The following is a 14542-nucleotide window of genomic DNA, read 5'->3' as shown; positions in this document are numbered from 1 at the left end:
CCAAGTTTAAACCATATTTTCCAATAGAAATCAACAAAATACATTTTTTCTGCTATGTGGATTAGAAGTCCATCACCCCCTTCTGATTCAAGTGGCATAACCAAAGTTACCAATAGTTTTTCTTTCAAATCCAATTGGGTTACTTATTAAAATTTCTTTTAATGATATTTCATTATGGTCTTTAGAAAATCCAGATAAGTTATGTACTTGTCTTTACATCACGAGAGATATTTTTATTGTTGTGTGGATCCAGAAGGCCATCACCGCCTTCTGATTCAAGTGACAAAACAAAAGGTATCAAAAGTTTTCTTGTCAAATCAAATTGGGTTACCTATTAACGGTTTTTTAAATTAATCTTTTATTATAATCATCAAATAGGCAGTTATTTATAGCATCCACTTAAAGCCGTATGAGAAAAAACTATGCTCCAAAAGTAGTGTATAATAGTCATCTAGAATTCAGTTTTTCCAAAGCAAAGCATCAACATTTGTTTGGAAAAGGCTCAAACAAAAATTATATGCCTTGAAAGAATCTCATCACGTATTTTCAGTGAAGGAATATCAGGACCTCCAACATGACATTATCCCTATTCCAATCCACAACCAGGCTCAACACTTTTTAAGTCAAATTAGTGAAAGTTTTTTGTAAGCCTAATAAATCCCAATTATGTACCATGTTCTATTTAAGAACGTCAAACAAGTTATGAGGTTTTAAAACTCTTTAGCTAAGAAATCTATCCATCTTCTATTAAACAAAGATTTCTTTAAACAAAGCAGTTCAATTTTTTGTTCAATATTATTTTAATGTTTAATAAGTTCTTGACCATAGTTTCACATTTTTGTATTTAGAGCCATACATCATGCCTAAAGTTTTCAAATAGATCCATCTTTTTTCAACGTCAGTCGAGTATCCTCAAGTACACAACCAACTGAGTGGGACATAATCAATACTAGAAATAAGTATTTCTCTCCATTAACAGGATCAGATCTTGGCTATGAGGGCCGGTTTACAAGTCAAATTAATTCACTAGCATTTAAGTTACAATCATTGTAAACCAAAAAGTCAAGGAGTAACCACAATAGGCAATTGCCAAGGGCTGGTCATATATATTTTACAAGTTTCCATAAATTCTACTTTTAGAAAGCATAACAAAGAAAAAATTATACTTCAAAAGCCAGTCCAAATGGAATCATTAGCAGGAAAATATGTAGATGCAAATCATGAATTCCAATAGCCCACTTGCAAGTACTTCTAAATGCACTAAGAGTAGTAAACTTCCATAAGAACAACGGCCAACCAAAAACTAAACCAAAACAGATTGGGTGAGAGAGAGGAAATATAAAACCTATGATGCTGTAGTGTTTATCAACCAAAGTACATATAAAAATTAGGAGCCAGTATCATAGTAAGCCAACATTAAAGGCTTTTATTAATTTCACAAGGCTAGTAGAATCTCCACAACAGGCCAACATCTTTTTAAAACCCTACTTTTTTACAGAATGCAAAAAGGCACCAATAATCATCCACTCCCTCTCATATGTACTCTTTCAAAAATAGTCTCCTAAGAGTAGGGTAAATCATTCTCTCTTCCATCCTTAGGGTCCTATACCAATCCCCAGCCTTCCCACTCAAAAGCAGGCTTAAAGCATTGCTCTTATGTACTATGTTGTGTCCTCCTGAGGAATCACATATATGTTCAAATACTTTGATATGCTTTCTAGCATCCCCGTCCCCACTATATTTTTGTGTGAGCTTGGCCACTTGTACTGCCTTACTTCTAGGCTCTCTATTAGACGTGTTACGCATATTTTCAACATTAGATCGACTGATAGCTTGAGAAAATGTTGACAAGTCACCCAAGTGAGTAGGTATAGTGGGGACAGCTGCTCTCGGGACATCCTTTTGAATAGGTATTGGCATTGGTTTTGGCGTATAGGCAGCCCTTGGGTGCACCTTGCAGTTGCTCGAGGTTCATATGTGTGGCCCTGGGCATAGCAGACATGGGATGTGACATGATAATGCTAGATGGTATGGTCTCATTGAAATATGGGCTTGGATGTTGTGGCCATGGAGCATAATTTGTTGAAAAAATGGGAGGGGTAGGAGCTACATGAGCATGAGGGCCCATAGGTGCATATGATTGATACACACTTGTAGGTACAGTTGTAGGCATTGGACCACCATGTAGTGGCGCTTTACTAATAAATGAGGTCCATGGCGTGTTTTTTGTCATGCCCATCATTGGGGTAGGCATGGTAGCCGTGGTGTCATCAAGAGAAAGATGAGCTAAACTTGAAAAGGTAAAGCTATTGTTTATAGGCTGAGATTGTATTGAGACCCCTAGCAAAACAACATATGGAGGATCCATTGGGATTACTGAGGGAGTCTCCATTTGTGATAAATTTGGTTGTTTAGCATTCCCTATATCCAAGAATCTCATGAGACCCGTTGAAGGCATGTGGAGCCCTCTGTTCTGCCTCTCGAGCTCAATAATCCTATGGATGACATCACAAACTCTTTGTTGTTGCTCCTCTACTCTAGTAGCACCTCATGTGGATTGTAGGACATCTAACCAACCCATGTGATAGGTGTGACATGTGTATAGGTCAGTTAAAGTCTCCGTTTGTAATTCATACTCCCAATTTTTATTTCGAAACACTCCATCTAGGATTGAGGTGCTAGGGGTGTCCATTGAACTAGATGCAATGTGGCTCTCTATGGTTTGACCCTTAGTGATTGTTAATTCAGAAGCACTCGATTGCTCGACTAGCATGGATGTTGACATAGGGGCCTTTGCCTTTAGCTCTCTCCATTTCTTTGCCTTGGTTAAGCTTTTGATTTCCTTTTCCCTAGCTGTAAGGATATATCGCTCAACCTCTTGCACTTCGGTAAGGCTTCTACCATCAGGTAATATAACCTCAGAGGGAAATAGCTTTGAAGAGTCAGGGAGTGCAGTGAATGAAATGTTCACATGCTCACTCTCTAGGAGCATGGGGTCTACATTGTTCATGAATGGTGAATTTAATTCCCCACCCCCTTAATTTACATCGCTAGCTCCATGTTTAGAGTGCGTGGCTCTACTGAAAGTCTCTTTCAAGCAGCTGAACACGCTCGGCCTGGACCGTGGGCCCATGGCATGCATGTCTTGGCTTGAACTATCGAGATTGAGCATCGGGTAACCTTCCATGATGGGATTTAGTTCTGGTTTTAGTAAGGTAAATCGACAAAATCAATAGCATAATGCAGATTATACCTCCACAGACTTATGGTATATTAAATAGTATCAATCCCTATTGTATATACTATTGCGGAAGGTATACTTTGTGTCAACGAATTGGGCAGCTAGAGAAAAACATTTTGGAGCAACATGATTGAATGAAAGTAGAGACCCCAAATGTCTTTGCACATCCGAGGATATCATCCTCTAGTTCCAGGCATCCTCAACTCAAAATACTTTATCATGACAGTCCATCAAGAGTTCTAAAACTTATTTTCTAGGAAAAAGATACCACCACAAAACAAAGCAATAGTCCCAAGATTCCTCTACCCTAGTGGTCCAGCATAGCAACCATTGAATGTGTAACCCCATTTCAAGATACCACCACAAAACAAAGCAATAGTCCCAAGATTCCTCTACCCTAGTGGTCCAGCATAGCAACCATTGAATGTGTAACCCCATTTCAAATTATCATAGTAAATTAGGACAAGTGGTTTAGGCATAATCCAAGTAAGAGATAAAGAACACAAACTTGTGAGGTAGCCCAGGAGCTTTAGCAAGACAACAATCTCAAGGTATGAGCTTTAGCAGTGAAGAACCCGGTATTGGGGAAAATAATAAATTATTTAAAAATTGTCCAAGCATCCACTCAAATCACCCAAGGGGGAGAGTCCCAAATCGTTAATACCCATTAATTAAAATTATCAAGTCCATTGTTAAAACCCATTAGTTAAAATTATCAAGTCCATCATATCATGCCATAGAGAAGAGAAAAGGCCCTCTGTCACATATTGAGGTCCATAGTAATTGCACACAAAACATAAATTATGCCCTTCCTTATGCTCAACATAAGCCATATTCATCACAAAAAACGAAAATAAAACCCTCGTCTCCAAGGCACAAGCAAGTGCAGTAACAAATGTAAGGCAAACCACCACATCGGCTATGTTAATCATATGCAACAATATACTGATCAGCTCCATCCAGACAATCCATCAGGTTCGGCCGGGTAAATTTTTAGCAATAGCTAGCAAGTGAGTCCAAGCTTAACAAGGGTAAATCAAGCTCGTGTGTGTGTGTGTACGCATGCGTACACGTGCGCACCCACCCTAACCTAGGCACCATGCTCAATGTTAAGGCAGTAGGCCCATTGAGTATGGGCCTACTACCTCGTCAAGTCGATGAGAGTAAAAACAATCAAGTCTGAATCTTAAGAGATGTACCACATCAAAATTCCATGAAGGGAGTCTCATCAGAGCCATATGTGATAACGCCTTTAGAGAAGATTGTACTCCAATAGGAGTTTAAGGCTTTGTCAGCCAGTAGAGAATAATATGGATGACACTCATAGTCTGTTGTGGCTATTTTCCATGGTTTTTACTTATTTCTCTCAGGGTCATGGATAATCCTCAAGTGACCACTCTGTTAAAAGGTAGTAAGTTCCTGAAAAACACAAGAATTGAATACACATGGGTGAGTAAATTTGGATTAACCTGCAACCTAAAACCGACAGAGCCAAAAGACTAGGTGCCTCTCTCTGCATCAAAAGTATCCACCACTTGTTGAACGATAGGCATTGCTATGGGCACCTTAAAGACCTATTTTATCTTCATCATACCCTATTTTGCTAACAACTCCTTTTCCCCATCCTTGAAGATATACTTCGCAATTGCTTGATACGAGATGGTTAATGTTGCTTTGACTATGGTAGGCTTGACAAACTTGGAGCCCTTTGTCTTGGCCATAACAAGAGTGTGAGGTGTACCTTGATTAGAAAAGGAAGATTGGCTTGAGCTTCATGAAGATAGAAGTAGGGTTGCAATAGTCGCGATGTTCTGTGTAGTCATTGAAGCAGGTATGAGCTCTTGGGAAGACAATGTTGTATGGAAGGATTGTGTGGTTGCAGATTTGAGTGAGGATAATAAAGTATGGTCATCAATGTAGGAGATCCCGGCTATGGAGTGTGTTGATGCGAAGGATCCATGGCAAGCTTGGAGTGTGCAGGTGCATAGAGAGAGATCAGAGAGAGAGGGAGGAGTTTGACACAATAAAACACCACGCTTTTCTAATTAATTTGAAAATCCTTACATATATATAACTCAACCTTCTCATGCAAACTGAGTGTGCTAATTGCATGCCATAAATAATGTTCCCACGTGCAGCCACTTTCTAAACCAGGGCTTGCAAAATTCAACAATCCCCCCCTCAAGCCCGAACCACAGACAATGGACTTGATACAAACTATGGCAGAGTTCAATCACCTAAAACTACGAGTAGAAGCCCCCCCCCCCCCCAACAATAACATAGGTGTGTGTGTGTGTGTGTGTGTGTGTGTGTGTGTGTGTGTGTGTGTGTGTGTGTGTGTGTGTGTGTGTGTGTGTGTGTGTGTGTGTGTGTTCACTTCCCTTAAACAACCATCAAAGTGAGACAACAAGTACTCAGAACCAAACAAAAATGAGAGGTCTTACCAGTGATGTGTGGTAGTGTCTATAACCCATACAAAATTTTAGCATGACAATAATTGACAGCAGAAAAAATAATAAAAAAACCTATGACACTTGACTGATAAAAACTGTTTGCGAAGTCCAGTACCACATTCTTGAAGAAAATCTTCATGTTCTGTATACGTGGATGTATGTCTTGGTGCTTGAAATATGTTCTCCTCTTCATTAACCACCCAAGACAAGATTGAAGAAATACTTCATACTAAATTTATTGTTGATATTGTAGTAAGTGGGAATAAGACGATAGTGACTAGGATATAATATGAGGGGTATTGATTCTCTGTATCGTCCATTCGTTTAAACCTTTTGGGCAGTGTGTCAAAAAAGCACCGCAAAAATTGCTCACAAGTGCTTGTTGATTATCACTACTGAGTACCGAGGGTGTGAATAAGCTCTAGGTAAAGCCAAAAGGGCTCAATTAAGGCGAATAATATAAAGTAGTGTGAAAATTGTAAAAAAATGAAGTTCTGGTAGTCGGCAACAACGTTTACAATAGCGCCAATGGAAAATTTCCCTCGCAATGGGCTGAAGAGGCCAAAATAATAGAAGATGCTCTGTCAAAAAAACAATGTCAGGCGCAGGCGAACAGATTGAGCGCGACCAAGATCAGGTCCTCTGCAAGTTGTAGTTCCCACAAGCTGAGTCGAGCCGAGGCCAATGCCAAGCTCTGATACCAATTGTAGGAGATCTCGGCTATGGAGGGTGTTGGTGCAAAGGAACCATGGAGAGCTTGGAGCATGCAGGTGTAGAGAGAGAGAGAGAGAGAGAGAGAGAGAGAGAGAGAGAGGAGTTTGACATAATAAAACACCACTCTTTTTTAATTAACTTGAAAATCCTTACATATACATAGCTCAACCTTCTCATGCAAACTAAGTGTGTTAACCGCATGCCATAAAAGATGTTCCCACAGGTGGCCACTTTCTAAACCAGGGCTTGCCAAACCCAACAATCAATACAGTGTATAGTAGTTCTAATTTGAGTCATGAATGCACCATTCATTCACAACTCGAGGAAGGGGATTTTTTATTGACGTGGCAAACATGCATTGGTTGAACGTTATAATGATCATCGTTTTAGCTCCTTAACAAAGTAGATATTCGAGTCTTACCGTGTGGCGAGCGAGATTTTTCGAGCGAAGGAAAATCCGAGCAAATGAATAAGGAAACCAAATGGGCTTTGATAAGAAAGATGAATGAAGATCCTACTTTAATAATAGTAGGATCTTGAATCCCTAAGTAATCGTAGCAATATGATTGTTCAAAATTAGACTCTAGATTCTTTTGCACAGTTGATACTTGATGTCGAGCAATGAGAAATCCAAGCTAGTAGCAAAGCTATTACAAACCATGCAATGATCCACAACTACATTCAACACCATAATTTTTATTTTAACTTTAAATTTCAAAGTTTCTAAAACTGTATTAAGAGAGAATTGCCATATCTTATACAAAAAAAAAGAGATTTCTTCAGATTTGTAAGATAACAAGTGGAATATTTTGTGGAATATAGAGAACAGCATGTTGTGCCTCTGCACTCTAATGACAACAAGAAATGCTATGGTTCTATCTCGTGACTATGAAGAGTCACACTCGTCATCAATAAAGACATTGCGTCTCTGACACTTCTTGTGGGTGTCAAAATCGTATCGTATATCAGCAACCATGGTTTTTGCAATCCCCTCAGCATAAACTAGCAACACACTTCCACACAAAAAGAAAAATATAAGTCTCACAATCCACATGCAAGCAATACAAAATCTACATCCTAAAAGCACAAGAAATCTCAAATTTTTGTTTGAATCATTATCCATAATTTTCAAATACTAAACAATGATACAAAAAAGTGACAAAATAGCATAAAAGTATGATGGAAACATAAAATAGGTGGGGGAAATGAAGTGTAAGGTGGACTACCACTAGTCATCAAAGGGGTTGACATGCGAAGGCATGTCACCCACATCATCAACATCAAGAGAGGTGGAGGCTCCCTCTCTGCTTCGCTTTTTAGGGCAAAATAATGGTTGCACATAATCTAAAATCAAAGTGTCATCAATGTCGACTGCTGCACACACCCGCCCTGTGCCTAAGCATGCTGCCAATATGGGCATTGTACCACATCCCAACTCCAAACAAAGACCTCCAGGCCTACAAGAAGCTCCACAAAACACGCAATAAAAGAGTGACTTCGTTGCAAGCCACCACGCCATGGCTCCCCTGATGACGATCTGGCTAGAGAAGACGCTGGAAGATGGTGCATCATGTAAGAATCCAAAGGCTGCATGCCAAGCCGATTGAATAGTGGGGTGCTCTCAACCACAAAGCAAGGTGGTTGCATGTCAACCCTATGCACCATAAGTAAGAGAGAACAATGACACTACACCACCACATAGACAATTAGAGGGCAATCACAATAATAATAACACACACAAAATGAGAAACAAACAAGTTAATATGTAGAAGAGCATTACCTCAATCCGACCACCAAAGCTATTACCATAACCATAAGCTCCATGATGGAGGACCACAATGAGACGATGAATAGCCATCTCTGATGCACGACAAAATCTCTCAACCCAACCAATGGTATCTCCTGCAAGAGGTTTCAAAAGTCACAATAGAAAACACACAACAAAATCCGACAAGTATTGTATAAAATTATGAATGAAGCAAAAACCTGCCATAGAGACCATGATCAACAACCACCCTAAGTCTGACAAACTCGAATATGCAAGTTGCATGCCTGCACGAACATGATCCTCTCTACAAACATCCCAAAGGGGTACAACAGGGGAGGCTAATGGGGAACCACCAAAGGGAAGATCCAAAAAAATAAAATCAGCAGCCCATGCAACTGTTCTCCCACCACGCACGCACAAGGTCCCATCGAGGCGTGCACATCCCATGTGCTCATGAACACGAATCCATGCCGGATGTCGAACACCGGCCCTAAAATCAGCAGGAATGGCTATGTAGTCCCCAGAAATGGCCATACATCGTGATTCAGGCAATGAGGACAGAGAAGACAAGGGAGTATCAATGATGTAGACAAAAGAAATGGTTTTCTTTGCAACAATCTCCCCAAGAGGTACTGCAATACAAGAGGCAGTACAAAGTGACTTAACTCCAATAAATGAACGAAACAAAAAATTGCATCGCAAGTGAAAGCTCACCATGCTCTCCCTCCATGTTTGCATCCACCCTAGTCTCAACAATCACCTCCTTTCCCTTGCGAGAAGTATTTGTAGCTTGAAAAAAGCAAAGAAACACAATATTACCGGTATGTATAACAAATAACTTTAGGAAAAAGAGAATTTAAAGCACTTAGACAAATTATGTTTGAGGCTATTTTGAGTAGCCATTTACCGGATATAACCTCTTCCACTCTAAGAGGGAGAGGCACATCGACGGATGTGCCACCAACTCTCATAGTATCGTGAAGCTCTCTCTCTCTCTCGCCAATACATGCCCAGAAGCCATGTCTATCCACCATGGACATGCCTCCATCTCCTAAGTAATGAGCTTATGCATGGAAGGGGAGTACATGCATCCTTCCCCAGTAGATAGTTGTGCCCACTGCTTAGCTAAGAATGGAATCCCTGGTAGAAAGCCTTTTCCAACCAAGAATAATAGAAATCTAAAACAAAATAACATCACTACACACTTCGTAATTATGAAAAGCTTGAAATAAAAGTATGATGAGCTTGACCTGTTGGCTAGCCGCTGAGATGCCATGCGTACTGTGTCCACTTTCTTCATAGCTTGCTTGTCAACATCTTTTGTCTTAGCTTCAAGAGAGGTCTCCAAAGGATAAAGATAGGGTCATGCTTCAAACTTGATCTCCTCAAAGTAAGAGGCAAGAGAGAAATCATGAGGCAACAAAATACCACCAGCAATGTTGCTCAAGTCCTCCACAAACTTTGTGGCCCTATCAAAAATCCTTTGTAGAAGGCCCTCTCTACGGATCCAACTACATAACAAGGAAGTTGAGAAAAAACTAAAATAATCACAAAAACTAGAAACTCTACATCAAGGATTCTTGAAAGTCAAAAGAAACTTTACTCACATGCGATACACATGATCTCCTTTCTTTAAACCATAAGAGGATCTAGTAATCTTATCTGCCTCAAGCAAGGAAACCCATAACAGTTTGCTCAAGACAGGAGCATCATGCATAGCAATCAAGTTCAGTTTCTCAAGCGTAGCCCAACTATCAGGACCCCATTTGAGTGCAAGAACTCGAACCATCCAATCCGGTCCAAGATTCGGATCAACAATATTTAGCAACTGCAGTTTTTTAGGAACGAATAGAAAACCAAGTTTAAACGGCTATTACACTATGTGCAAAACACCCAAAACAAAAATAATTCAACCACCTTCCCAACGCGCTCTCCATATTTGAGTGCTAAATCATTCAATATTTTCTCCTCCTCTTTTATTAGTTCTTCATTTGTCATTGTGTGTCTAGCTTGCTCTATTCTTTGGCTCAATTCCTTGGACATTTGAACCTTCAACACATACTTCAAAATAAATAATTTGCAAAAAACAAGCACATACTCTTTGGCTCAATTACTTGCATATTTTATCCTTCAATACACAATTTAATATATGTAATTTTTACAAAAAGCAAATATAAGATCGTTCCAAAAAAGCAAGCCAAAGACACTCACATCGTAAAAGAGCTTTCCCAAGTATTGATGAGTAAGTGGATACCAAGGTTCCACACCCTTCGAGTATTTCTTACGGACTGCAGTAATCAACTTTTGATCTTTTATCGGTAGCCCTGTTACATAGGCTTCATGATCTGCTGCACAAATGTGGGAGCAGTTGACAAGCTCATCCCTAAGATGCGTGACTACAAGGGCATGTGTATTCATGCTATTCCAAGGTCATATACAATATATACAAAGTAAGAAACACAACATAGAAAATTTCTACTAAAATATATAGAAAGTCATGAAGCTTACAAATTCATTCTTTGCAAGCTACTAAGCAGAGCTATCTCTGGCACTCGAGTGGGATCAATAACTGTACAAAGCACACTACAATGTTTCTCTCGATCAACGGAGAATCTCTCTTTAATAGCATCCATCCAAGAGATCGTTCTATGATTACCCTCCCAAACATAGAACATTTTATTAGAGAGAACTTGAAGATTTGGTGTTTTAGAAATCTCAATTTCAAACTCTTTATGTATATCAACCCATATTGGGTCCCACGAAGAAAGAAGGTCCTCTGCAAAAAAGATAATCATAGGCAAAAAAGCACACTCAACTACTATTTATGAGAAAAACAAAAAACAACATAGAAACAGAGAGTAGGAAAGACCAAAGCAGAGAAATGAAATACCTGTCACATAAGCTTCCTCCTTCTTGCAATTCCAAACTGAAACAATAAAAGCTCCTTTTTCTTGCATGTAGCCCTCCTTTGCAAAAGCAGCTTTCAATCCACTAACATCATCTTGTAAGACTCTCACCCTTGCATAAGGGATCAATCGACATAAAGGAATTGGTGGACAATCAAAACAACTGAACATGCGAGTACATTGAAGAATATCTTGTCCTCTATGCATGTAAAGTTTGTGCTCTTCCCCTGTCTCAGTCTCTACTGCTACTTCATCTCTTACGACATAAGGCACTATTTGAAAACATGCCTCTTGTGGGCAAGAGATTCATAAACTTCATTTATGGAGCCAAGCCCCAAGTCCTTACTTTGCATCTCCTCCTCCTATGTCTCCCAACCATCTGTCATATCTGTGACAGAGACTGCACTTATTTGATCACTGCTCTCTAAGATATTGGAAGCTTGAGTTGAAGAAAGTCGTCTCCCTCTGCGACCTCATCCACAAATTGAAGGACTTGCAAAACAAAACCAAAAACAATTTAATTACTTCACTAAAATTCCCTCTAGGCGTCCATGCCGACGTGGATGCCTAGAGGCAATTCAAAAAATCAAAACTTTATCTTATTGATCTCCACCTAAGCATCCATGTCGGCTTGGATTGCTAGAGGGGAGCTAACAATTTCAAAAAAGCATGGTCAATTATAAAAATTAATCTCGAGAAATTCCCTCTAGGCATCCATGTTGGCGTGGATAGCTTGACTGAGCTTAATTAGTTTAATAAAACATGATTAAATTCAATGCAAAAATGAATCACTACCCCTAAACCAATGTCGCAAGAAACTACTTCTAGCCATCCACGCTGGCGTGGATGGATTCAGGTAGTTTTAAGAGAATCTATGCAGCTCTAAAGATTCTCAGAGAGATCTTATAAACAGGTAGATTTTCACATTCAAAACTCCTTCTAGCCATCCACGCCGGCGTGGATGGCTACAGGTAGTTTAGGCTTAGAATCATAATGATAAGGAAGCTACACAGAAGTCCTGGCAGAGCCTTGGAAACTTATCCCAACACAAGCGTTTTGGTTTGAGTTTCCGCCCTGCTTCTCCTATACACTGACTAGAAGGTCTCTCTCTCTCTCTCTCTCTCTCTCTCTCTCTCTCTCTCTCTCTCTCTCTCTCTCTCTCTCTCTCTCTCTCTCTCTCTCTCTCTCTCTCTCTCTCTCTCTCTCTCTCTCTCTCTTTGCGGGGGCACTACCCCTCCAACATCTCTCTTGGGCTTTATAGAGAGCGTTACAGTTACAGAAAGGTTCAAATTCCAGTTGAAGAGTTACAGTTACAGAAGGCTTCTCATTTTAATTAAAACATAAGCCTTACAAACATAGCCTTAAAACATTGAAAAAAAAACTACCTGTAGCCATCCACGCCGACATGGATGGCTACAGGTAGTTTAGAAATCTACCTGGCAGGAGGTTTTCGAGCCAAGGTAGACTCCCTTCTCCCCATGGCCGAGTTAGACTCCCTTCTCCCTTCTCCGAGCTCCGAACTTGATTCAAGTTGTGAAGGCGGATGAACGTTAAGGGCTTGAGAGATTAACTCATTAGATATGCAACAGGCCAGTGCACTCAATTAGCGCAGGCAAGAAAGCCTCAAGTGGGCGCAAGATGGAGGGGGGAGCAGGTGGAGGGGAGAGGCGAGAGGAAACCTGAGGCGAGATGCATGAAGAGCTTGGCGTGAAAGGAACTTGAGGCAAGAGGCATGACAGGCTTGGCGTGAAAGGCTCAAACAAAGCAGCAAGCGCCATCAGAGATAGTGCAGAGAGAGATGAGAGAGAGCGTTGTTGAAGCGTTAAAGCTATACTTGTGAATTTCTTTAAAGCTAGACCTGTGAATTTCTTTAACAAACTACAGTAGGGGCCTACAGGGCCCCTTTCATATTATGATCGTTCTCTATCTCTCTCTTTCTCTCTCTCTCAGGAGGTAATAGTTATAGTGCATGGAGTTGCCCGCGTATAGCTAATGATCATAGTTAATGATGGCGTGGAGTTGCCCGCGTATCAGTGCTTGAAAAAAAAAATCCAAAAACTTGGAAAACCTACATATGTGAAACAACGGAGGTAAATTGACAAAATTTCAAGGTTTTTACACCAAATTACACTAATTTTTTCAAAATTTTATAGGTTTTTTCACCTTCAAATATAAAATTTAAAGGTAAATTTCAAAATTTGTAGGTGGGATTACACTATATCTAGGTTTTTTCCGACCTTGATTAAAGAATATGAAACCATGACTCCGTTTTTAATTTCTTAGCATGTAATTGGTCACAAATTACCATGCAAAAAGGGTAATTATAACTAAAAATAATAAAGCAATTACTCGTATTGATAGACAGTCAGTCTTCTTATGAAAAGCTACAATTTTTATGCCTTTCAAGAAATTTAATCTCACGACAAGGGGTACTTTGGGAATTTTGAAAAACATGAAGAGCGTTTTAGGAATTTGTGACAAAATATTAGGGCTTTTTTGGGAATTTTTGAAATTTGAGTGTCTTAGAATTTAATAAACCAAAAACACTCAGTAGTGTGTAAACACCCTTAAGTTCGGCATGGGACATTTAACTGGGTAGGTGAAGTTCGGTTGTCATTAATATGCTTGATTGACTAAAAATTGTAAAACTCAAAGAACTAAAAACAGGGTCGTTTTTTAGTGTTTTAAAAATTAAAAGCAGGTTCGTTTTTTTAGTGTTTTTAAAACTAAAACAAGTTCTTTTTTAGTGTTTTAACACTAAAAGCAAACTCGTTTTTTGAGCACATTATATTTCATGTTTTGACTATATTATATAGTGAATTATTATTTCTAATATATATTTTATAAAACAATAATTGTTGTTCATGGGAACACAAACGTGCAATATTCCTGGCAGCTTGTGCTTATGGATAGAATTTTAAGGATATCAATCTATTCTATCTACACCCGTTGTATCAAAAACAACCATGCCACTGCTCTTTGATATTCTTACCTTCTGCTATACACACTATTAACCCATGGGGAGATGCATTACAGTTTTTGTTCCAGGGCGTGGATAGAAGCTAGTGCTTATGTTTGATACCAGAATTTATTCTTTGACAGTTTCTTCTTTGCAAGAACATTTTGAGCTTCGTGATGCTAATTTCTGTCTTCGTCCACTAACATTATCTGGACCGCAAGTCAAGGTAGAAGCTACTATATCATCAGATGGTGAGCAAAATTTTATGCTTGATCATGAACAACACCAGTTCTACAAGGTGGATATGAGAAGTGAGGATCAGATTGATGTTGGCATTGGCAGAGTTTCTCAAGAAATTAAAGACAAGAAAGTACCTCTCTCTGAGATCAATGCGAGTGTTATTGACATGATTAAGTGCATGCCATTGCAAAGCAATTTATATATTGCCCTCCATCAAGGCAAGAAAGTGGTCTGTACTGATGAGCTACCAGCTCATTATGA

The 14542-nt window shown here is 39.4% G+C and overlaps 1 pseudogene; it reads right to left on the bottom strand.

Moving 5' to 3' along the window:
* Window positions 1-9301: 9301 nt before the first annotated feature.
* On the bottom strand, window positions 9302-10594 carry LOC147421040 (uncharacterized; annotated as a pseudogene).
* Window positions 10595-14542: the final 3948 nt, after the last annotated feature.

Source organism: Adiantum capillus-veneris, chromosome 28 (genome assembly GCF_014529385.1).
Source record: "Adiantum capillus-veneris isolate H3 chromosome 28, ASM1452938v2, whole genome shotgun sequence".
Taxonomy (NCBI): domain Eukaryota; kingdom Viridiplantae; phylum Streptophyta; class Polypodiopsida; order Polypodiales; family Pteridaceae; genus Adiantum; species Adiantum capillus-veneris.
This window is presented reverse-complemented; position numbering and strand designations above follow the sequence as displayed.